This window comes from Staurois parvus, unplaced genomic scaffold, assembly GCF_062004578.1.
Source record: "Staurois parvus isolate SC_StPar_1 unplaced genomic scaffold, SC_StPar_1.0 ptg000662l, whole genome shotgun sequence".
Lineage (NCBI taxonomy): Eukaryota > Metazoa > Chordata > Amphibia > Anura > Ranidae > Staurois > Staurois parvus.
In genome coordinates this window covers 985,301-1,008,039 of record NW_028318458.1, presented here as the reverse complement: position 1 = coordinate 1,008,039, position 22,739 = coordinate 985,301, and the positions used below count along the sequence as shown (strand labels likewise).

General features: G+C 45.9%; 24 non-coding genes across 24 annotated transcripts; 13 read left to right on the top strand and 11 right to left on the bottom strand.

Moving 5' to 3' along the window:
- Nucleotides 1–420: 420 nt before the first annotated feature.
- Nucleotides 421–492, bottom strand: TRNAE-UUC (transfer RNA glutamic acid (anticodon UUC)). The gene has a single exon. It is a non-coding gene; the product is annotated as a tRNA-Glu (tRNA).
- Nucleotides 493–611: 119 nt separating this feature from the next.
- Nucleotides 612–684, top strand: TRNAM-CAU (transfer RNA methionine (anticodon CAU)). The gene has a single exon. It is a non-coding gene; the product is annotated as a tRNA-Met (tRNA).
- Nucleotides 685–2,187: 1,503 nt separating this feature from the next.
- On the bottom strand, nt 2,188–2,259 carry TRNAE-UUC (transfer RNA glutamic acid (anticodon UUC)). Its single transcript has one exon. It is a non-coding gene; the product is annotated as a tRNA-Glu (tRNA).
- A 119-nt stretch (nt 2,260–2,378) lies between these two features.
- TRNAM-CAU (transfer RNA methionine (anticodon CAU)) lies at nt 2,379–2,451 on the top strand. Its single transcript has one exon. It is a non-coding gene; the product is annotated as a tRNA-Met (tRNA).
- A 1,503-nt stretch (nt 2,452–3,954) lies between these two features.
- TRNAE-UUC (transfer RNA glutamic acid (anticodon UUC)) lies at nt 3,955–4,026 on the bottom strand. Its single transcript has one exon. It is a non-coding gene; the product is annotated as a tRNA-Glu (tRNA).
- Nucleotides 4,027–4,145: 119 nt separating this feature from the next.
- TRNAM-CAU (transfer RNA methionine (anticodon CAU)) lies at nt 4,146–4,218 on the top strand. The gene has a single exon. It is a non-coding gene; the product is annotated as a tRNA-Met (tRNA).
- A 1,503-nt stretch (nt 4,219–5,721) lies between these two features.
- TRNAE-UUC (transfer RNA glutamic acid (anticodon UUC)) lies at nt 5,722–5,793 on the bottom strand. Its single transcript has one exon. It is a non-coding gene; the product is annotated as a tRNA-Glu (tRNA).
- Nucleotides 5,794–5,912: 119 nt separating this feature from the next.
- Nucleotides 5,913–5,985, top strand: TRNAM-CAU (transfer RNA methionine (anticodon CAU)). The gene has a single exon. It is a non-coding gene; the product is annotated as a tRNA-Met (tRNA).
- A 1,503-nt stretch (nt 5,986–7,488) lies between these two features.
- TRNAE-UUC (transfer RNA glutamic acid (anticodon UUC)) lies at nt 7,489–7,560 on the bottom strand. Its single transcript has one exon. It is a non-coding gene; the product is annotated as a tRNA-Glu (tRNA).
- Nucleotides 7,561–7,679: 119 nt separating this feature from the next.
- On the top strand, nt 7,680–7,752 carry TRNAM-CAU (transfer RNA methionine (anticodon CAU)). Its single transcript has one exon. It is a non-coding gene; the product is annotated as a tRNA-Met (tRNA).
- Nucleotides 7,753–9,246: 1,494 nt separating this feature from the next.
- Nucleotides 9,247–9,318, bottom strand: TRNAE-UUC (transfer RNA glutamic acid (anticodon UUC)). Its single transcript has one exon. It is a non-coding gene; the product is annotated as a tRNA-Glu (tRNA).
- A 119-nt stretch (nt 9,319–9,437) lies between these two features.
- Nucleotides 9,438–9,510, top strand: TRNAM-CAU (transfer RNA methionine (anticodon CAU)). The gene has a single exon. It is a non-coding gene; the product is annotated as a tRNA-Met (tRNA).
- A 1,503-nt stretch (nt 9,511–11,013) lies between these two features.
- Nucleotides 11,014–11,085, bottom strand: TRNAE-UUC (transfer RNA glutamic acid (anticodon UUC)). The gene has a single exon. It is a non-coding gene; the product is annotated as a tRNA-Glu (tRNA).
- A 119-nt stretch (nt 11,086–11,204) lies between these two features.
- On the top strand, nt 11,205–11,277 carry TRNAM-CAU (transfer RNA methionine (anticodon CAU)). The gene has a single exon. It is a non-coding gene; the product is annotated as a tRNA-Met (tRNA).
- Nucleotides 11,278–12,780: 1,503 nt separating this feature from the next.
- On the bottom strand, nt 12,781–12,852 carry TRNAE-UUC (transfer RNA glutamic acid (anticodon UUC)). Its single transcript has one exon. It is a non-coding gene; the product is annotated as a tRNA-Glu (tRNA).
- A 119-nt stretch (nt 12,853–12,971) lies between these two features.
- TRNAM-CAU (transfer RNA methionine (anticodon CAU)) lies at nt 12,972–13,044 on the top strand. Its single transcript has one exon. It is a non-coding gene; the product is annotated as a tRNA-Met (tRNA).
- A 1,503-nt stretch (nt 13,045–14,547) lies between these two features.
- TRNAE-UUC (transfer RNA glutamic acid (anticodon UUC)) lies at nt 14,548–14,619 on the bottom strand. Its single transcript has one exon. It is a non-coding gene; the product is annotated as a tRNA-Glu (tRNA).
- A 119-nt stretch (nt 14,620–14,738) lies between these two features.
- On the top strand, nt 14,739–14,811 carry TRNAM-CAU (transfer RNA methionine (anticodon CAU)). The gene has a single exon. It is a non-coding gene; the product is annotated as a tRNA-Met (tRNA).
- A 1,503-nt stretch (nt 14,812–16,314) lies between these two features.
- Nucleotides 16,315–16,386, bottom strand: TRNAE-UUC (transfer RNA glutamic acid (anticodon UUC)). Its single transcript has one exon. It is a non-coding gene; the product is annotated as a tRNA-Glu (tRNA).
- Nucleotides 16,387–16,505: 119 nt separating this feature from the next.
- TRNAM-CAU (transfer RNA methionine (anticodon CAU)) lies at nt 16,506–16,578 on the top strand. Its single transcript has one exon. It is a non-coding gene; the product is annotated as a tRNA-Met (tRNA).
- Nucleotides 16,579–18,273: 1,695 nt separating this feature from the next.
- TRNAM-CAU (transfer RNA methionine (anticodon CAU)) lies at nt 18,274–18,346 on the top strand. The gene has a single exon. It is a non-coding gene; the product is annotated as a tRNA-Met (tRNA).
- A 1,503-nt stretch (nt 18,347–19,849) lies between these two features.
- On the bottom strand, nt 19,850–19,921 carry TRNAE-UUC (transfer RNA glutamic acid (anticodon UUC)). The gene has a single exon. It is a non-coding gene; the product is annotated as a tRNA-Glu (tRNA).
- Nucleotides 19,922–20,040: 119 nt separating this feature from the next.
- On the top strand, nt 20,041–20,113 carry TRNAM-CAU (transfer RNA methionine (anticodon CAU)). Its single transcript has one exon. It is a non-coding gene; the product is annotated as a tRNA-Met (tRNA).
- Nucleotides 20,114–21,809: 1,696 nt separating this feature from the next.
- On the top strand, nt 21,810–21,882 carry TRNAM-CAU (transfer RNA methionine (anticodon CAU)). Its single transcript has one exon. It is a non-coding gene; the product is annotated as a tRNA-Met (tRNA).
- The last annotated feature ends 857 nt before the right edge of the window (nt 21,883–22,739 follow it).

Sequence of the window (22,739 nt, the reverse complement as noted above, 5' to 3'; positions counted from 1 at the left end):
GTCCTGCCATAGTGTAGGCCTTTGTTTTGTTTTGTTTTCCTTCCATGAAGGCAAGGTGGGGACGGAATATTCTTAATGTCGCCTGGGGTTTTCTTCGTTGATTTCATTGGGTTTTTATGACCGGTCAGTGATGACTGTGAGTGTTTGCAAGTTTTTAGTGTTCGCATGTCTTTCGACTCTTTGATAAATTGTCCTCAAAATGAGCGTAGAGAGAGGGAGGCAAAGCAGCAAGACCCGCTGGACTATGCGGGCAGATTTGTAAAGCAGTTGGAAGTAAAGCACTAGGGGTTGTTGAAGCAGAGCATGTATGTTGCGTTGCTTGGTACTTTGCCAACAAGGGAATGATTTGAGGTTGCAAGGGGAAAAGAGTTTGGCAGGTTTAAGCAGCAGGAGCAAGCGTGTCACTAAAATGTCTTGCATTTCCCATACCGGGAGTCGAACCCGGGCCGCCTGGGTGAAAACCAGGAATCCTAACCGCTAGACCATATGGGAAAACTGCCAAGGCTGCTGTGGGAGAAATAGAGAAAACCAAAGCGAGAAGAAAACTATCACCGCCATGGTCTTCCAAGCGTGGTGGGCAGGGGGGACAAGTGCCCATCTTCCAGCACGCAGCCTCGTTAGCGCAGTAGGTAGCGCGTCAGTCTCATAATCTGAAGGTCGTGAGTTCGATCCTCACACGAGGCACTCTTCTCTAGGCTTTTTCTGCCACTTGGAGTCCTTAATGGCTGAAAGCCGCTACTCTGCATCTTTCAAGCTTTGCAAGAAGCCATATCCAGGGAAAAGTCATCAGCAGCTCAAGCTTTCAAAGCTCCTTTGCCCTCCACCATTTTCCTCAGGAGCCGAAATCGCCAACTCTGCATCTAACAGAGCTTGCAACATACACTGTCTACTCACCCTGGAAAAAAACACATGCATTTTCCACACATCCACCATGTCACGGGCTTCACTCCCTTTCATCACACAGAAAGAAAACAGAACAGAGGATTCAAAAGGGCTTTTACAAAGGTGGGAAAAATGGGAAAAGTCCCCACCTTGTTGTCCTCCCTGATTTCAAAACGCTTTCTTTGCCTTTGAACAGCACGGGTACTTTAACTTCCCCCTTTCGCCGCTTTTCCTCACTGCATGATTACCGGTGGGAAATGATTTGTGCATGGATTTGGCTTCCTTGGAAAGAAGCCCAAAAGAAATAGCATTCCCTCCTATCTTTACCCGCAAACGTTGGACTCCCAGCCTTGACGTGGATTAGGCCCTTTTTAGCAACTGTGGGAAACTGGAGAAGGACCGCTTCTGAAATGGGCATTGAGTGTTTTTGCTTCACTTTGCTATGTTTCAAAGGCTTTTTAATAGTGTCTCTCAGCATCTTATAGAAGGAGTGGCAAAAAGCGGAAGAAAAGCAGCAACCTCTTTGAAATGAAAGGCCAGATTTCCAAAAGCAATTTCATATCAAGCCCAATAAGGCTTGTTGAAAGCAAGCACATGTGCCCCATTGCTCAGCACTTGGACAAGACAGGGAATGAAATTGAAGAGACAGAGAGGAATGTAAAGAGTTTTTGGTTTTTTTTTTTCAAAAAAAGAGTGAAAGATCTTTCTGGTCCTTCTCAGTTTCACCCTTTTCTCTTGGCACATGAAAAGCCGAGGCTCTTTGGCTTTGCCTTTAGTTCATGGTTTGCTCTCAGCGTATGATAACCACTGTGGATGTTGTTTCTTTGTAAGAATGTGCAATGATTTGTTTCTGTTTTATCTGCGGCACCAAAACTGGGTCCACCAGTCCTGCCATAGTGTAGGCCTTTGTTTTGTTTTGTTTTCCTTCCATGAAGGCAAGGTGGGGACGGAATATTCTTAATGTCGCCTGGGGTTTTCTTCGTTGATTTCATTGGGTTTTTATGACCGGTCAGTGATGACTGTGAGTGTTTGCAAGTTTTTAGTCTTCGCATGTGTTTCGACTCTTTGATAAATTGTCCTCAAAATGAGCGTAGAGAGAGGGAGGCAAACCAGCAAGACTCGCTGGACTATGCGGGCAGATTTGTAAAGCAGTTGGAAGTAAAGCACTAGGGGTTGTTGAAGCAGAGCATGTATGTTGCGTTGCTTGGTACTTTGCCAACAAGGGAATGATTTGAGGTTGCAAGGGGAAAAGAGTTTGGCAGGTTTAAGCAGCAGGAGCAAGCGTGTCACTAAAACGGCTTGCATTTCCCATACCGGGAGTCGAACCCGGGCCGCCTGGGTGAAAACCAGGAATCCTAACCGCTAGACCATATGGGAAAACTGCCAAGGCTGCTGTGGGAGAAATAGAGAAAACCAAAGCGAGAAGAAAACTAGCACCGCCATGGTCTTCCAAGCGTGGTGGGCAGGGGGGACAAGTGCCCATCTTCCAGCACGCAGCCTCGTTAGCGCAGTAGGTAGCGCGTCAGTCTCATAATCTGAAGGTCGTGAGTTCGATCCTCACACGGGGCACTCTTCTCTAGGCTTTTTCTGCCACTTGGAGTCCTTAATGGCTGAAAGCCGCTACTCTGCATCTTTCAAGCTTTGCAAGAAGCCATATCCAGGGAAAAGTCATCAGCAGCTCAAGCTTTCAAAGCTCCTATGCCCTCCACCATTTTCCTCAGGAGCCGAAATCGCCAACTCTGCATCTAACAGAGCTTGCAAAATACACTGTCTACTCACCCTGGAAAAAAACACATGCATTTTCCACACATCCACCATGTCACGGGCTTCACTCCCTTTCATCACACAGAAAGAAAACAGAACAGAGGATTCAAAAGGGCTTTTACAAAGGTGGGAAAAATGGGAAAAGTCCCCACCTTGTTGTCCTCCCTGATTTCAAAACGCTTTCTTTGCCTTTGAACAGCACGGGTACTTTAACTTCCCCCTTTCGCCGCTTTTCCTCACTGCATGATTACCGGTGGGAAATGATTTGTGCATGGATTTGGCTTCCTTGGAAAGAAGCCCAAAAGAAATAGCATTCCCTCCTATCTTTACCCGCAAACGTTGGACTCCCAGCCTTGACGTGGATTAGGCCCTTTTTAGCAACTGTGGGAAACTGGAGAAGGACCGCTTCTGAAATGGGCATTGAGTGTTTTTGCTTCACTTTGCTATGTTTCAAAGGCTTTTTAATAGTGTCTCTCAGCATCTTATAGAAGGAGTGGCAAAAAGCGGAAGAAAAGCAGCAACCTCTTTGAAATGAAAGGCCAGATTTCCAAAAGCAATTTCATATCAAGCCCAATAAGGCTTGTTGAAAGCAAGCACATGTGCCCCATTGCTCAGCACTTGGACAAGACAGGGAATGAAATTGAAGAGACAGAGAGGAATGTAAAGAGTTTTTGGTTTTTTTTTTTCAAAAAAAGAGTGAAAGATCTTTCTGGTCCTTCTCAGTTTCACCCTTTTCTCTTGGCACATGAAAAGCCGAGGCTCTTTGGCTTTGCCTTTAGTTCATGGTTTGCTCTCAGCGTATGATAACCACTGTGGATGTTGTTTCTTTGTAAGAATGTGCAATGATTTGTTTCTGTTTTATCTGCGGCACCAAAACTGGGTCCACCAGTCCTGCCATAGTGTAGGCCTTTGTTTTGTTTTGTTTTCCTTCCATGAAGGCAAGGTGGGGACGGAATATTCTTAATGTCGCCTGGGGTTTTCTTCATTGATTTCATTGGGTTTTTATGACCGGTCAGTGATGACTGTGAGTGTTTGCAAGTTTTTAGTGTTCGCATGTCTTTCGACTCTTTGATAAATTGTCCTCAAAATGAGCGTAGAGAGAGGGAGGCAAAGCAGCAAGACCCGCTGGACTATGCGGGCAGATTTGTAAAGCAGTTGGAAGTAAAGCACTAGGGGTTGTTGAAGCAGAGCATGTATGTTGCGTTGCTTGGTACTTTGCCAACAAGGGAATGATTTGAGGTTGCAAGGGGAAAAGAGTTTGGCAGGTTTAAGCAGCAGGAGCAAGCGTGTCACTAAAATGTCTTGCATTTCCCATACCGGGAGTCGAACCCGGGCCGCCTGGGTGAAAACCAGGAATCCTAACCGCTAGACCATATGGGAAAACTGCCAAGGCTGCTGTGGGAGAAATAGAGAAAACCAAAGCGAGAAGAAAACTAGCACCGCCATGGTCTTCCAAGCGTGGTGGGCAGGGAGGACAAGTGCCCATCTTCCAGCACGCAGCCTTGTTAGCGCAGTAGGTAGCGCGTCAGTCTCATAATCTGAAGGTCGTGAGTTCGATCCTCACACGAGGCACTCTTCTCTAGGCTTTTTCTGCCACTTAGAGTCCTTAATGGCTGAAAGCCGCTACTCTGCATCTTTCAAGCTTTGCAAGAAGCCATATCAAGGGAAAAGTCATCAGCAGCTCAAGCTTTCAAAGCTCCTTTGCCCTCCACCATTTTCCTCAGGAGCCGAAATCGCCAACTCTGCATCTAACAGAGCTTGCAACATACACTGTCTACTCACCCTGGAAAAAAACACATGCATTTTCCACACATCCACCATGTCACGGGCTTCACTCCCTTTCATCACACAGAAAGAAAACAGAACAGAGGATTCAAAAGGGCTTTTACAAAGGTGGGAAAAATGGGAAAAGTCCCCACCTTGTTGTCCTCCCTGATTTCAAAACGCTTTCTTTGCCTTTGAACAGCACGGGTACTTTAACTTCCCCCTTTCGCCGCTTTTCCTCACTGCATGATTACCGGTGGGAAATGATTTGTGCATGGATTTGGCTTCCTTGGAAAAAAGCCCAAAAGAAATAGCATTCCCTCCTATCTTTACCCGCAAACGTTGGACTCCCAGCCTTGACGTGGATTAGGCCCTTTTTAGCAACTGTGGGAAACTGGAGAAGGACCGCTTCTGAAATGGGCATTGAGTGTTTTTGCTTCACTTTGCTATGTTTCAAAGGCTTTTTAATAGTGTCTCTCAGCATCTTATAGAAGGAGTGGCAAAAAGCGGAAGAAAAGCAGCAACCTCTTTGAAATGAAAGGCCAGATTTCCAAAAGCAATTTCATATCAAGCCCAATAAGGCTTGTTGAAAGCAAGCACATGTGCCCCATTGCTCAGCACTTGGACAAGACAGGGAATGAAATTGAAGAGACAGAGAGGAATGTAAAGAGTTTTTGGTTTTTTTTTTTCAAAAAAAGAGTGAAAGATCTTTCTGGTCCTTCTCAGTTTCACCCTTTTCTCTTGGCACATGAAAAGCCGAGGCTCTTTGGCTTTGCCTTTAGTTCATGGTTTGCTCTCAGCGTATGATAACCACTGTGGATGTTGTTTCTTTGTAAGAATGTGCAATGATTTGTTTCTGTTTTATCTGCGGCACCAAAACTGGGTCCACCAGTCCTGCCATAGTGTAGGCCTTTGTTTTGTTTTGTTTTCCTTCCATGAAGGCAAGGTGGGGACGGAATATTCTTAATGTCGCCTGGGGTTTTCTTCGTTGATTTCATTGGGTTTTTATGACCGGTCAGTGATGACTGTGAGTGTTTGCAAGTTTTTAGTCTTCGCATGTGTTTCGACTCTTTGATAAATTGTCCTCAAAATGAGCGTAGAGAGAGGGAGGCAAAGAAGCAAGACCCGCTGGACTATGCGGGCAGATTTGTAAAGCAGTTGGAAGTAAAGCACTAGGGGTTGTTGAAGCAGAGCATGTATGTTGCGTTGCTTGCTACTTTGCCAACAAGGGAATGATTTGAGGTTGCAAGGGGAAAAGAGTTTGGCAGGTTTAAGCAGCAGGAGCAAGCGTGTCACTAAAACGGCTTGCATTTCCCATACCGGGAGTCGAACCCGGGCCGCCTGGGTGAAAACCAGGAATCCTAACCGCTAGACCATATGGGAAAACTGCCAAGGCTGCTGTGGGAGAAATAGAGAAAACCAAAGCGAGAAGAAAACTAGCACCGCCATGGTCTTCCAAGCGTGGTGGGCAGGGGGGACAAGTGCCCATCTTCCAGCACGCAGCCTCGTTAGCGCAGTAGGTAGCGCGTCAGTCTCATAATCTGAAGGTCGTGAGTTCGATCCTCACACGGGGCACTCTTCTCTAGGCTTTTTCTGCCACTTGGAGTCCTTAATGGCTGAAAGCCGCTACTCTGCATCTTTCAAGCTTTGCAAGAAGCCATATCCAGGGAAAAGTCATCAGCAGCTCAAGCTTTCAAAGCTCCTATGCCCTCCACCATTTTCCTCAGGAGCCGAAATCGCCAACTCTGCATCTAACAGAGCTTGCAAAATACACTGTCTACTCACCCTGGAAAAAAACACATGCATTTTCCACACATCCACCATGTCACGGGCTTCACTCCCTTTCATCACACAGAAAGAAAACAGAACAGAGGATTCAAAAGGGCTTTTACAAAGGTGGGAAAAATGGGAAAAGTCCCCACCTTGTTGTCCTCCCTGATTTCAAAACGCTTTCTTTGCCTTTGAACAGCACGGGTACTTTAACTTCCCCCTTTCGCCGCTTTTCCTCACTGCATGATTACCGGTGGGAAATGATTTGTGCATGGATTTGGCTTCCTTGGAAAGAAGCCCAAAAGAAATAGCATTCCCTCCTATCTTTACCCGCAAACGTTGGACTCCCAGCCTTGACGTGGATTAGGCCCTTTTTAGCAACTGTGGGAAACTGGAGAAGGACCGCTTCTGAAATGGGCATTGAGTGTTTTTGCTTCACTTTGCTATGTTTCAAAGGCTTTTTAATAGTGTCTCTCAGCATCTTATAGAAGGAGTGGCGAAAAGCGGAAGAAAAGCAGCAACCTCTTTGAAATGAAAGGCCAGATTTCCAAAAGCAATTTCATATCAAGCCCAATAAGGCTTGTTGAAAGCAAGCACATGTGCCCCATTGCTCAGCACTTGGACAAGACAGGGAATGAAATTGAAGAGACAGAGAGGAATGTAAAGAGTTTTTGGTTTTTTTTTTTCAAAAAAAGAGTGAAAGATCTTTCTGGTCCTTCTCAGTTTCACCCTTTTCTCTTGGCACATGAAAAGCCGAGGCTCTTTGGCTTTGCCTTTAGTTCATGGTTTGCTCTCAGCGTATGATAACCACTGTGGATGTTGTTTCTTTGTAAGAATGTGCAATGATTTGTTTCTGTTTTATCTGCGGCACCAAAACTGGGTCCACCAGTCCTGCCATAGTGTAGGCCTTTGTTTTGTTTTGTTTTCCTTCCATGAAGGCAAGGTGGGGACGGAATATTCTTAATGTCGCCTGGGGTTTTCTTCGTTGATTTCATTGGGTTTTTATGACCGGTCAGTGATGACTGTGAGTGTTTGCAAGTTTTTAGTGTTCGCATGTGTTTCGACTCTTTGATAAATTGTCCTCAAAATGAGCGTAGAGAGAGGGAGGCAAAGCAGCAAGACCCGCTGGACTATGCGGGCAGATTTGTAAAGCAGTTGGAAGTAAAGCACTAGGGGTTGTTGAAGCAGAGCATGTATGTTGCGTTGCTTGGTACTTTGCCAACAAGGGAATGATTTGAGGTTGCAAGGGGAAAAGAGTTTGGCAGGTTTAAGCAGCAGGAGCAAGCGTGTCACTAAAATATTTTGCATTTCCCATACCGGGAGTCGAATCCGGGGCGCCTGGGTGAAAACCAGGAATCCTAACCGCTAGACCATATGGGAAAACTGCCAAGGCTGCTGTGGGAGAAATAGAGAAAACCAAAGCGAGAAGAAAACTAGCACCGCCATGGTCTTCCAAGCGTGGTGGGCAGGGGGGACAAGTGCCCATCTTCCAGCACGCAGCCTCGTTAGCGCAGTAGGTAGCGCGTCAGTCTCATAATCTGAAGGTCGTGAGTTCGATCCTCACACGGGGCACTCTTCTCTAGGCTTTTTCTGCCACTTGGAGTCCTTAATGGCTGAAAGCCGCTACTCTGCATCTTTCAAGCTTTGCAAGAAGCCATATCCAGGGAAAAGTCATCAGCAGCTCAAGCTTTCAAAGCTCCTATGCCCTCCACCATTTTCCTCAGGAGCCGAAATCGCCAACTCTGCATCTAACAGAGCTTGCAACATACACTGTCTACTCACCCTGGAAAAAAACACATGCATTTTCCACACATCCACCATGTCACGGGCTTCACTCCCTTTCATCACACAGAAAGAAAACAGAACAGAGGATTCAAAAGGGCTTTTACAAAGATGGGAAAAGTCCCCACCTTGTTGTCCTCCCTGATTTCAAAACGCTTTCTTTGCCTTTGAACAGCACGGGTACTTTAACTTCCCCCTTTCGCCGCTTTTCCTCACTGCATGATTACCGGTGGGAAATGATTTGTGCATGGATTTGGCTTCCTTGGAAAAAAGCCCAAAAGAAATAGCATTCCCTCCTATCTTTACCCGCAAACGTTGGACTCCCAGCCTTGACGTGGATTAGGCCCTTTTTAGCAACTGTGGGAAACTGGAGAAGGACCGCTTCTGAAATGGGCATTGAGTGTTTTTGCTTCACTTTGCTATGTTTCAAAGGCTTTTTAATAGTGTCTCTCAGCATCTTATAGAAGGAGTGGCGAAAAGCGGAAGAAAAGCAGCAACCTCTTTGAAATGAAAGGCCAGATTTCCAAAAGCAATTTCATATCAAGCCCAATAAGGCTTGTTGAAAGCAAGCACATGTGCCCCATTGCTCAGCACTTGGACAAGACAGGGAATGAAATTGAAGAGACAGAGAGGAATGTAAAGAGTTTTTGGTTTTTTTTTTTCAAAAAAAGAGTGAAAGATCTTTCTGGTCCTTCTCAGTTTCACCCTTTTCTCTTGGCACATGAAAAGCCGAGGCTCTTTGGCTTTGCCTTTAGTTCATGGTTTGCTCTCAGCGTATGATAACCACTGTGGATGTTGTTTCTTTGTAAGAATGTGCAATGATTTGTTTCTGTTTTATCTGCGGCACCAAAACTGGGTCCACCAGTCCTGCCATAGTGTAGGCCTTTGTTTTGTTTTGTTTTCCTTCCATGAAGGCAAGGTGGGGACGGAATATTCTTAATGTCGCCTGGGGTTTTCTTCGTTGATTTCATTGGGTTTTTATGACCGGTCAGTGATGACTGTGAGTGTTTGCAAGTTTTTAGTGTTCGCATGTCTTTCGACTCTTTGATAAATTGTCCTCAAAATGAGCGTAGAGAGAGGGAGGCAAAGCAGCAAGACCCGCTGGACTATGCGGGCAGATTTGTAAAGCAGTTGGAAGTAAAGCACTAGGGGTTGTTGAAGCAGAGCATGTATGTTGCGTTGCTTGGTACTTTGCCAACAAGGGAATGATTTGAGGTTGCAAGGGGAAAAGAGTTTGGCAGGTTTAAGCAGCAGGAGCAAGCGTGTCACTAAAATGTCTTGCATTTCCCATACCGGGAGTCGAACCCGGGCCGCCTGGGTGAAAACCAGGAATCCTAACCGCTAGACCATATGGGAAAACTGCCAAGGCTGCTGTGGGAGAAATAGAGAAAACCAAAGCGAGAAGAAAACTATCACCGCCATGGTCTTCCAAGCGTGGTGGGCAGGGGGGACAAGTGCCCATCTTCCAGCACGCAGCCTCGTTAGCGCAGTAGGTAGCGCGTCAGTCTCATAATCTGAAGGTCGTGAGTTCGATCCTCACACGAGGCACTCTTCTCTAGGCTTTTTCTGCCACTTGGAGTCCTTAATGGCTGAAAGCCGCTACTCTGCATCTTTCAAGCTTTGCAAGAAGCCATATCCAGGGAAAAGTCATCAGCAGCTCAAGCTTTCAAAGCTCCTTTGCCCTCCACCATTTTCCTCAGGAGCCGAAATCGCCAACTCTGCATCTAACAGAGCTTGCAACATACACTGTCTACTCACCCTGGAAAAAAACACATGCATTTTCCACACATCCACCATGTCACGGGCTTCACTCCCTTTCATCACACAGAAAGAAAACAGAACAGAGGATTCAAAAGGGCTTTTACAAAGGTGGGAAAAATGGGAAAAGTCCCCACCTTGTTGTCCTCCCTGATTTCAAAACGCTTTCTTTGCCTTTGAACAGCACGGGTACTTTAACTTCCCCCTTTCGCCGCTTTTCCTCACTGCATGATTACCGGTGGGAAATGATTTGTGCATGGATTTGGCTTCCTTGGAAAGAAGCCCAAAAGAAATAGCATTCCCTCCTATCTTTACCCGCAAACGTTGGACTCCCAGCCTTGACGTGGATTAGGCCCTTTTTAGCAACTGTGGGAAACTGGAGAAGGACCGCTTCTGAAATGGGCATTGAGTGTTTTTGCTTCACTTTGCTATGTTTCAAAGGCTTTTTAATAGTGTCTCTCAGCATCTTATAGAAGGAGTGGCAAAAAGCGGAAGAAAAGCAGCAACCTCTTTGAAATGAAAGGCCAGATTTCCAAAAGCAATTTCATATCAAGCCCAATAAGGCTTGTTGAAAGCAAGCACATGTGCCCCATTGCTCAGCACTTGGACAAGACAGGGAATGAAATTGAAGAGACAGAGAGGAATGTAAAGAGTTTTTGGTTTTTTTTTTTCAAAAAAAGAGTGAAAGATCTTTCTGGTCCTTCTCAGTTTCACCCTTTTCTCTTGGCACATGAAAAGCCGAGGCTCTTTGGCTTTGCCTTTAGTTCATGGTTTGCTCTCAGCGTATGATAACCACTGTGGATGTTGTTTCTTTGTAAGAATGTGCAATGATTTGTTTCTGTTTTATCTGCGGCACCAAAACTGGGTCCACCAGTCCTGCCATAGTGTAGGCCTTTGTTTTGTTTTGTTTTCCTTCCATGAAGGCAAGGTGGGGACGGAATATTCTTAATGTCGCCTGGGGTTTTCTTCGTTGATTTCATTGGGTTTTTATGACCGGTCAGTGATGACTGTGAGTGTTTGCAAGTTTTTAGTGTTCGCATGTCTTTCGACTCTTTGATAAATTGTCCTCAAAATGAGCGTAGAGAGAGGGAGGCAAAGCAGCAAGACCCGCTGGACTATGCGGGCAGATTTGTAAAGCAGTTGGAAGTAAAGCACTAGGGGTTGTTGAAGCAGAGCATGTATGTTGCGTTGCTTGGTACTTTGCCAACAAGGGAATGATTTGAGGTTGCAAGGGGAAAAGAGTTTGGCAGGTTTAAGCAGCAGGAGCAAGCGTGTCACTAAAATGTCTTGCATTTCCCATACCGGGAGTCGAACCCGGGCCGCCTGGGTGAAAACCAGGAATCCTAACCGCTAGACCATATGGGAAAACTGCCAAGGCTGCTGTGGGAGAAATAGAGAAAACCAAAGCGAGAAGAAAACTATCACCGCCATGGTCTTCCAAGCGTGGTGGGCAGGGGGGACAAGTGCCCATCTTCCAGCACGCAGCCTCGTTAGCGCAGTAGGTAGCGCGTCAGTCTCATAATCTGAAGGTCGTGAGTTCGATCCTCACACGAGGCACTCTTCTCTAGGCTTTTTCTGCCACTTGGAGTCCTTAATGGCTGAAAGCCGCTACTCTGCATCTTTCAAGCTTTGCAAGAAGCCATATCCAGGGAAAAGTCATCAGCAGCTCAAGCTTTCAAAGCTCCTTTGCCCTCCACCATTTTCCTCAGGAGCCGAAATCGCCAACTCTGCATCTAACAGAGCTTGCAACATACACTGTCTACTCACCCTGGAAAAAAACACATGCATTTTCCACACATCCACCATGTCACGGGCTTCACTCCCTTTCATCACACAGAAAGAAAACAGAACAGAGGATTCAAAAGGGCTTTTACAAAGGTGGGAAAAATGGGAAAAGTCCCCACCTTGTTGTCCTCCCTGATTTCAAAACGCTTTCTTTGCCTTTGAACAGCACGGGTACTTTAACTTCCCCCTTTCGCCGCTTTTCCTCACTGCATGATTACCGGTGGGAAATGATTTGTGCATGGATTTGGCTTCCTTGGAAAGAAGCCCAAAAGAAATAGCATTCCCTCCTATCTTTACCCGCAAACGTTGGACTCCCAGCCTTGACGTGGATTAGGCCCTTTTTAGCAACTGTGGGAAACTGGAGAAGGACCGCTTCTGAAATGGGCATTGAGTGTTTTTGCTTCACTTTGCTATGTTTCAAAGGCTTTTTAATAGTGTCTCTCAGCATCTTATAGAAGGAGTGGCAAAAAGCGGAAGAAAAGCAGCAACCTCTTTGAAATGAAAGGCCAGATTTCCAAAAGCAATTTCATATCAAGCCCAATAAGGCTTGTTGAAAGCAAGCACATGTGCCCCATTGCTCAGCACTTGGACAAGACAGGGAATGAAATTGAAGAGACAGAGAGGAATGTAAAGAGTTTTTGGTTTTTTTTTTTCAAAAAAAGAGTGAAAGATCTTTCTGGTCCTTCTCAGTTTCACCCTTTTCTCTTGGCACATGAAAAGCCGAGGCTCTTTGGCTTTGCCTTTAGTTCATGGTTTGCTCTCAGCGTATGATAACCACTGTGGATGTTGTTTCTTTGTAAGAATGTGCAATGATTTGTTTCTGTTTTATCTGCGGCACCAAAACTGGGTCCACCAGTCCTGCCATAGTGTAGGCCTTTGTTTTGTTTTGTTTTCCTTCCATGAAGGCAAGGTGGGGACGGAATATTCTTAATGTCGCCTGGGGTTTTCTTCATTGATTTCATTGGGTTTTTATGACCGGTCAGTGATGACTGTGAGTGTTTGCAAGTTTTTAGTGTTCGCATGTGTTTCGACTCTTTGATAAATTGTCCTCAAAATGAGCGTAGAGAGAGGGAGGCAAAGCAGCAAGACCCGCTGGACTATGCGGGCAGATTTGTAAAGCAGTTGGAAGTAAAGCACTAGGGGTTGTTGAAGCAGAGCATGTATGTTGCGTTGCTTGGTACTTTGCCAACAAGGGAATGATTTGAGGTTGCAAGGGGAAAAGAGTTTGGCAGGTTTAAGCAGCAGGAGCAAGCGTGTCACTAAAATGTCTTGCATTTCCCATACCGGGAGTCGAACCCGGGCCGCCTGGGTGAAAACCAGGAATCCTAACCGCTAGACCATATGGGAAAACTGCCAAGGCTGCTGTGGGAGAAATAGAGAAAACCAAAGCGAGAAGAAAACTAGCACCGCCATGGTCTTCCAAGCGTGGTGGGCAGGGAGGACAAGTGCCCATCTTCCAGCACGCAGCCTCGTTAGCGCAGTAGGTAGCGCGTCAGTCTCATAATCTGAAGGTCGTGAGTTCGATCCTCACACGAGGCACTCTTCTCTAGGCTTTTTCTGCCACTTAGAGTCCTTAATGGCTGAAAGCCGCTACTCTGCATCTTTCAAGCTTTGCAAGAAGCCATATCCAGGGAAAAGTCATCAGCAGCTCAAGCTTTCAAAGCTCCTTTGCCCTCCACCATTTTCCTCAGGAGCCGAAATCGCCAACTCTGCATCTAACAGAGCTTGCAACATACACTGTCTACTCACCCTGGAAAAAAACACATGCATTTTCCACACATCCACCATGTCACGGGCTTCACTCCCTTTCATCACACAGAAAGAAAACAGAACAGAGGATTCAAAAGGGCTTTTACAAAGGTGGGAAAAATGGGAAAAGTCCCCACCTTGTTGTCCTCCCTGATTTCAAAACGCTTTCTTTGCCTTTGAATAGCACGGGTACTTTAACTTCCCCCTTTCGCCGCTTTTCCTCACTGCATGATTACCGGTGGGAAATGATTTGTGCATGGATTTGGCTTCCTTGAAAAGAAGCCCAAAAGAAATAGCATTCCCTCCTATCTTTACCCGCAAACGTTGGACTCCCAGCCTTGACGTGGATTAGGCCCTTTTTAGCAACTGTGGGAAACTGGAGAAGGACCGCTTCTGAAATGGGCATTGAGTGTTTTTGCTTCACTTTGCTATGTTTCAAAGTCTTTTTAATAGTGTCTCTCAGCATCTTATAGAAGGAGTGGCGAAAAGCGGAAAAAAAGCAGCAACCTCTTTGAAATGAAAGGCCAGATTTCCAAAAGCAATTTCATATCAAGCCCAATAAGGCTTGTTGAAAGCAAGCACATGTGCCCCATTGCTCAGCACTTGGACAAGACAGGGAATGAAATTGAAGAGACAGAGAGGAATGTAAAGAGTTTTTGGTTTTTTTTTTTCAAAAAAAGAGTGAAAGATCTTTCTGGTCCTTCTCAGTTTCACCCTTTTCTCTTGGCACATGAAAAGCCGAGGCTCTTTGGCTTTGCCTTTAGTTCATGGTTTGCTCTCAGCGTATGATAACCACTGTGGATGTTGTTTCTTTGTAAGAATGTGCAATGATTTGTTTCTGTTTTATCTGCGGCACCAAAACTGGGTCCACCAGTCCTGCCATAGTGTAGGCCTTTGTTTTGTTTTGTTTTCCTTCCATGAAGGCAAGGTGGGGACGGAATATTCTTAATGTCGCCTGGGGTTTTCTTCGTTGATTTCATTGGGTTTTTATGACCGGTCAGTGATGACTGTGAGTGTTTGCAAGTTTTTAGTCTTCGCATGTCTTTCGACTCTTTGATAAATTGTCCTCAAAATGAGCGTAGAGAGAGGGAGGCAAAGCAGCAAGACCCGCTGGACTATGCGGGCAGATTTGTAAAGCAGTTGGAAGTAAAGCACTAGGGGTTGTTGAAGCAGAGCATGTATGTTGCGTTGCTTGGAACTTTGCCAACAAGGGAATGATTTGAGGTTGCAAGGGGAAAAGAGTTTGGCAGGTTTAAGCAGCAGGAGCAAGCGTGTCACTAAAATGGCTTGCATTTCCCATACCGGGAGTCGAACCCGGGCCGCCTGGGTGAAAACCAGGAATCCTAACCGCTAGACCATATGGGAAAACTGCCAAGGCTGCTGTGGGAGAAATAGAGAAAACCAAAGCGAGAAGAAAACTAGCACCGCCATGGTCTTCCAAGCGTGGTGGGCAGGGGGGACAAGTGCCCATCTTCCAGCACGCAGCCTCGTTAGCGCAGTAGGTAGCGCGTCAGTCTCATAATCTGAAGGTCGTGAGTTCGATCCTCACACGGGGCACTCTTCTCTAGGCTTTTTCTGCCACTTGGAGTCCTTAATGGCTGAAAGCCGCTACTCTGCATCTTTCAAGCTTTGCAAGAAGCCATATCCAGGGAAAAGTCATCAGCAGCTCAAGCTTTCAAAGCTCCTATGCCCTCCACCATTTTCCTCAGGAGCCGAAATCGCCAACTCTGCATCTAACAGAGCTTGCAACATACACTGTCTACTCACCCTGGAAAAAAACACATGCATTTTCCACACATCCACCATGTCACGGGCTTCACTCCCTTTCATCACACAGAAAGAAAACAGAACAGAGGATTCAAAAGGGCTTTTACAAAGGTGGGAAAAATGGGAAAAGTCCCCACCTTGTTGTCCTCCCTGATTTCAAAACGCTTTCTTTGCCTTTGAACAGCACGGGTACTTTAACTTCCCCCTTTCGCCGCTTTTCCTCACTGCATGATTACCGGTGGGAAATGATTTGTGCATGGATTTGGCTTCCTTGGAAAGAAGCCCAAAAGAAATAGCATTCCCTCCTATCTTTACCCGCAAACGTTGGACTCCCAGCCTTGACGTGGATTAGGCCCTTTTTAGCAACTGTGGGAAACTGGAGAAGGACCGCTTCTGAAATGGGCATTGAGTGTTTTTGCTTCACTTTGCTATGTTTCAAAGGCTTTTTAATAGTGTCTCTCAGCATCTTATAGAAGGAGTGGCGAAAAGCGGAAGAAAAGCAGCAACCTCTTTGAAATGAAAGGCCAGATTTCCAAAAGCAATTTCATATCAAGCCCAATAAGGCTTGTTGAAAGCAAGCACATGTGCCCCATTGCTCAGCACTTGGACAAGACAGGGAATGAAATTGAAGAGACAGAGAGGAATGTAAAGAGTTTTTGGTTTTTTTTTTTCAAAAAAAGAGTGAAAGATCTTTCTGGTCCTTCTCAGTTTCACCCTTTTCTCTTGGCACATGAAAAGCCGAGGCTCTTTGGCTTTGCCTTTAGTTCATGGTTTGCTCTCAGCGTATGATAACCACTGTGGATGTTGTTTCTTTGTAAGAATGTGCAATGATTTGTTTCTGTTTTATCTGCGGCACCAAAACTGGGTCCACCAGTCCTGCCATAGTGTAGGCCTTTGTTTTGTTTTGTTTTCCTTCCATGAAGGCAAGGTGGGGACGGAATATTCTTAATGTCGCCTGGGGTTTTCTTCGTTGATTTCATTGGGTTTTTATGACCAGTCAGTGATGACTGTGAGTGTTTGCAAGTTTTTAGTCTTCGCATGTCTTTCGACTCTTTGATAAATTGTCCTCAAAATGAGCGTAGAGAGAGGGAGGCAAAGCAGCAAGACCCGCTGGACTATGCGGGCAGATTTGTAAAGCAGTTGGAAGTAAAGCACTAGGGGTTGTTGAAGCATAGCATGTATGTTGCGTTGCTTGGTACTTTGCCAACAAGGGAATGATTTGAGGTTGCAAGGGGAAAAGAGTTTGGCAGGTTTAAGCAGCAGGAGCAAGCGTGTCACTAAAATGTCTTGCATTTCCCATACCGGGAGTCGAACCCGGGCCGCCTGGGTGAAAACCAGGAATCCTAACCGCTAGACCATATGGGAAAACTGCCAAGGCTGCTGTGGGAGAAATAGAGAAAACCAAAGCGAGAAGAAAACTAGCACCGCCATGGTCTTCCAAGCGTGGTGGGCAGGGGGGACAAGTGCCCATCTTCCAGCACGCAGCCTCGTTAGCGCAGTAGGTAGCACGTCAGTCTCATAATCTGAAGGTCGTGAGTTCGATCCTCACACGGGGCACTCTTCTCTAGGCTTTTTCTGCCACTTGGAGTCCTTAATGGCTGAAAGCCGCTACTCTGCATCTTTCAAGCTTTGCAAGAAGCCATATCCAGGGAAAAGTCATCAGCAGCTCAAGCTTTCAAAGCTCCTATGCCCTCCACCATTTTCCTCAGGAGCCGAAATCGCCAACTCTGCATCTAACAGAGCTTGCAACATACACTGTCTACTCACCCTGGAAAAAAACACATGCATTTTCCACACATCCACCATGTCACGGGCTTCACTCCCTTTCATCACACAGAAAGAAAACAGAACAGAGGATTCAAAAGGGCTTTTACAAAGGTGGGAAAAATGGGAAAAGTCCCCACCTTGTTGTCCTCCCTGATTTCAAAACGCTTTCTTTGCCTTTGAACAGCACGGGTACTTTAACTTCCCCCTTTCGCCGCTTTTCCTCACTGCATGATTACCGGTGGGAAATGATTTGTGCATGGATTTGGCTTCCTTGGAAAGAAGCCCAAAAGAAATAGCATTCCCTCCTATCTTTACCCGCAAACGTTGGACTCCCAGCCTTGACGTGGATTAGGCCCTTTTTAGCAACTGTGGGAAACTGGAGAAGGACCGCTTCTGAAATGGGCATTGAGTGTTTTTGCTTCACTTTGCTATGTTTCAAAGGCTTTTTAATAGTGTCTCTCAGCATCTTATAGAAGGAGTGGCGAAAAGCGGAAGAAAAGCAGCAACCTCTTTGAAATGAAAGGCCAGATTTCCAAAAGCAATTTCATATCAAGCCCAATAAGGATTGTTGAAAGCAAGCACATGTGCCCCATTGCTCAGCACTTGGACAAGACAGGGAATGAAATTGAAGAGACAGAGAGGAATGTAAAGAGTTTTTGGTTTTTTTTTTTTCAAAAAAAGAGTGAAAGATCTTTCTGGTCCTTCTCAGTTTCACCCTTTTCTCTTGGCACATGAAAAGCCGAGGCTCTTTGGCTTTGCCTTTAGTTCATGGTTTGCTCTCAGCGTATGATAACCACTGTGGATGTTGTTTCTTTGTAAGAATGTGCAATGATTTGTTTCTGTTTTATCTGCGGCACCAAAACTGGGTCCATCAGTCCTGCCATAGTGTAGGCCTTTGTTTTGTTTTGTTTTCCTTCCATGAAGGCAAGGTGGGGACGGAATATTCTTAATGTCGCCTGGGGTTTTCTTCGTTGATTTCATTGGGTTTTTATGACCGGTCAGTGATGACTGTGAGTGTTTGCAAGTTTTTAGTCTTCGCATGTCTTTCGACTCTTTGATAAATTGTCCTCAAAATGAGCGTAGAGAGAGGGAGGCAAAGCAGCAAGACCCGCTGGACTATGCGGGCAGATTTGTAAAGCAATTGGAAGTAAAGCACTAGGGGTTGTTGAAGCAGAGCATGTATGTTGCGTTGCTTGGTACTTTGCCAACAAGGGAATGATTTGAGGTTGCAAGGGGAAAAGAGTTTGGCAGGTTTAAGCAGCAGGAGCAAGCGTGTCACTAAAATGTCTTGCATTTACCATACCGGGAGTCGAACCCGGGCCGCCTGGGTGAAAACCAGGAATCCTAAGCGCTAGACCATATGGGAAAACTGCCAAGGCTGCTGTGGGAGAAATAGAGAAAACCAAAGCGAGAAGAAAACTAGCACCGCCATGGTCTTCCAAGCGTGGTGGGCAGGGGGGACAAGTGCCCATCTTCCAGCACGCAGCCTCGTTAGCGCAGTAGGTAGCGCGTCAGTCTCATAATCTGAAGGTCGTGAGTTTGATCCTCACACGGGGCACTCTTCTCTAGGCTTTTTCTGCCACTTGGAGTTCTTAATGGCTGAAAGCCGCTACTCTGCATCTTTCAAGCTTTGCAAGAAGCCATATCCAGGGAAAAGTCATCAGCAGCTCAAGCTTTCAAAGCTCCTATGCCCTCCACCATTTTCCTCAGGAGCCGAAATCGCCAACTCTGCATCTAACAGAGCTTGCAACATACACTGTCTACTCACCCTGGAAAAAAACACATGCATTTTCCACACATCCACCATGTCACGGGCTTCACTCCCTTTCATCACACAGAAAGAAAACAGAACAGAGGATTCAAAAGGGCTTTTACAAAGGTGGGAAAAATGGGAAAAGTCCCCACCTTGTTGTCCTCCCTGATTTCAAAACGCTTTCTTTGCCTTTGAACAGCACGGGTACTTTAACTTCCCCCTTTCGCCGCTTTTCCTCACTGCATGATTACTGGTGGGAAATGATTTGTGCATGGATTTGGCTTCCTTGGAAAGAAGCCCAAAAGAAATAGCATTCCCTCCTATCTTTACCCGCAAACGTTGGACTCCCAGCCTTGACGTGGATTAGGCCCTTTTTAGCAACTGTGGGAAACTGGAGAAGGACCGCTTCTGAAATGGGCATTGAGTGTTTTTGCTTCACTTTGCTATGTTTCAAAGGCTTTTTAATAGTGTCTCTCAGCATCTTATAGAAGGAGTGGCGAAAAGCGGAAGAAAAGCAGCAACCTCTTTGAAATGAAAGGCCAGATTTCCAAAAGCAATTTCATATCAAGCCCAATAAGGCTTGTTGAAAGCAAGCACATGTGCCCCATTGCTCAGCACTTGGACAAGACAGGGAATGAAATTGAAGAGACAGAGAGGAATGTAAAGAGTTTTTGGTTTTTTTTTTTCAAAAAAAGAGTGAAAGATCTTTCTGGTCCTTCTCAGTTTCACCCTTTTCTCTTGGCACATGAAAAGCCGAGGCTCTTTGGCTTTGCCTTTAGTTCATGGTTTGCTCTCAGCGTATGATAACCACTGTGGATGTTGTTTCTTTGTAAGAATGTGCAATGATTTGTTTCTGTTTTATCTGCGGCACCAAAACTGGGTCCACCAGTCCTGCCATAGTGTAGGCCTTTGTTTTGTTTTGTTTTCCTTCCATGAAGGCAAGGTGGGGACGGAATATTCTTAATGTCGCCTGGGGTTTTCTTCGTTGATTTCATTGGGTTTTTATGACCGGTCAGTGATGACTGTGAGTGTTTGCAAGTTTTTAGTCTTCGCATGTCTTTCGACTCTTTGATAAATTGTCCTCAAAATGAGCGTAGAGAGAGGGAGGCAAAGCAGCAAGACCCGCTGGACTATGCGGGCAGATTTGTAAAGCAGTTGGAAGTAAAGCACTAGGGGTTGTTGAAGCAGAGCATGTATGTTGCGTTGCTTGGTACTTTGCCAACAAGGGAATGATTTGAGGTTGCAAGGGGAAAAGAGTTTGGCAGGTTTAAGAAGCAGGAGCAAGCGTGTCACTAAAATGTCTTGCATTTCCCATACCGGGAGTCGAACCCGGGCCGCCTGGGTGAAAACCAGGAATCCTAAGCGCTAGACCATATGGGAAAACTGCCAAGGCTGCTGTGGGAGAAATAGAGAAAACCAAAGCGAGAAGAAAACTAGCACCGCCATAGTCTTCCAAGCGTGGTGGGCAGGGGGGACAAGTGCCCATCTTCCAGCACGCTGCCTCGTTAGCGCAGTAGGTAGCGCGTCAGTCTCATAATCTGAAGGTCGTGAGTTCGATCCTCACACGAGGCACTCTTCTCTAGGCTTTTTCTGCCACTTGGAGTCCTTAATGGCTGAAAGCCGCTACTCTGCATCTTTCAAGCTTTGCAAGAAGCCATATCCAGGGAAAAGTCATCAGCAGCTCAAGCTTTCAAAGCTCCTTTGCCCTCCACCATTTTCCTCAGGAGCCGAAATCGCCAACTCTGCATCTAACAGAGCTTGCAACATACACTGTCTACTCACCCTGGAAAAAAACACATGCATTTTCCACACATCCACCATGTCACGGGCTTCACTCCCTTTCATCACACAGAAAGAAAACAGAACAGAGGATCCAAAAGGGCTTTTACAAAGGTGGGAAAAATGGGAAAAGTCCCCATCTTGTTGTCCTCCCTGATTTCAAAACGCTTTCTTTGCCTTTGAATAGCACGGGTACTTTAACTTCCCCCTTTCGCCGCTTTTCCTCACTGCATGATTACCGGTGGGAAATGATTTGTGCATGGATTTGGCTTCCTTGGAAAAAAGCCCAAAAGAAATAGCATTCCCTCCTATCTTTACCCGCAAACGTTGGACTCCCAGCCTTGACGTGGATTAGGCCCTTTTTAGCAACTGTGGGAAACTGGAGAAGGACCGCTTCTGAAATGGGCATTGAGTGTTTTTGCTTCACTTTGCTATGTTTCAAAGGCTTTTTAATAGTGTCTCTCAGCATCTTATAGAAGGAGTGGCGAAAAGCGGAAGAAAAGCAGCAACCTCTTTGAAATGAAAGGCCAGATTTCCAAAAGCAATTTCATATCAAGCCCAATAAGGCTTGTTGAAAGCAAGCACATGTGCCCCATTGCTCAGCACTTGGACAAGACAGGGAATGAAATTGAAGAGACAGAGAGGAATGTAAAGAGTTTTTGGTTTATTTTTTTTTCAAAAAAAGAGTGAAAGATCTTTCTGGTCCTTCTCAGTTTCACCCTTTTCTCTTGGCACATGAAAAGCCGAGGCTCTTTGGCTTTGCCTTTAGTTCATGGTTTGCTCTCAGCGTATGATAACCACTGTGGATGTTGTTTCTTTGTAAGAATGTGCAATGATTTGTTTCTGTTTTATCTGCGGCACCAAAACTGGGTCCACCAGTCCTGCCATAGTGTAGGCCTTTGTTTTGTTTTGTTTTCCTTCCATGAAGGCAAGGTGGGGACGGAATATTCTTAATGTCGCCTGGGGTTTTCTTTGTTGATTTCATTGGGTTTTTATGACCGGTCAGTGATGACTGTGAGTGTTTGCAAGTTTTTAGTCTTCGCATGTCTTTCGACTCTTTGATAAATTGTCCTCAAAATGAGCGTAGAGAGAGGGAGGCAAAGCAGCAAGACCCGCTGGACTATGCGGGCAGATTTGTAAAGCAATTGAAAGTAAAGCACTAGGGGTTGTTGAAGCAGAGCATGTATGTTGCGTTGCTTGGTACTTTGCCAACAAGGGAATGATTTGAGGTTGCAAGGGGAAAAGAGTTTGGCAGGTTTAAGCAGCAGGAGCAAGCGTGTCACTAAAATGTCTTGCATTTCCCATACCGGGAGTCGAACCCGGGCCGCCTGGGTAAAAACCAGGAATCCTAAGCGCTAGACCATATGGGAAAACTGCCAAGGCTGCTGTGGGAGAAATAGAGAAAACCAAAGCGAGAAGAAAACTAGCACCGCCATGGTCTTCCAAGCGTGGTGGGCAGGGGGGACAAGTGCCCATCTTCCAGCACGCAGCCTCGTTAGCGCAGTAGGTAGCGCGTCAGTCTCATAATCTGAAGGTCGTGAGTTTGATCCTCACACGGGGCACTCTTCTCTAGGCTTTTTCTGCCACTTGGAGTTCTTAATGGCTGAAAGCCGCTACTCTGCATCTTTCAAGCTTTGCAAGAAGCCATATCCAGGGAAAAGTCATCAGCAGCTCAAGCTTTCAAAGCTCCTATGCCCTCCACCATTTTCCTCAGGAGCCGAAATCGCCAACTCTGCATCTAACAGAGCTTGCAACATACACTGTCTACTCACCCTGGAAAAAAACACATGCATTTTCCACACATCCACCATGTCACGGGCTTCACTCCCTTTCATCACACAGAAAGAAAACAGAACAGAGGATTCAAAAGGGCTTTTACAAAGGTGGGAAAAATGGGAAAAGTCCCCACCTTGTTGTCCTCCCTGATTTCAAAACGCTTTCTTTGCCTTTGAACAGCACGGGTACTTTAACTTCCCCCTTTCGCCGCTTTTCCTCACTGCATGATTACCGGTGGGAAATGATTTGTGCATGGATTTGGCTTCCTTGGAAAGAAGCCCAAAAGAAATAGCATTCCCTCCTATCTTTACCCGCAAACGTTGGACTCCCAGCCTTGACGTGGATTAGGCCCTTTTTAGCAACTGTGGGAAACTGGAGAAGGACCGCTTCTGAAATGGGCATTGAGTGTTTTTGCTTCACTTTGCTATGTTTCAAAGGCTTTTTAATAGTGTCTCTCAGCATCTTATAGAAGGAGTGGCGAAAAGCGGAAGAAAAGCAGCAACCTCTTTGAAATGAAAGGCCAGATTTCCAAAAGCAATTTCATATCAAGCCCAATAAGGCTTGTTGAAAGCAAGCACATGTGCCCCATTGCTCAGCACTTGGACAAGACAGGGAATGAAATTGAAGAGACAGAGAGGAATGT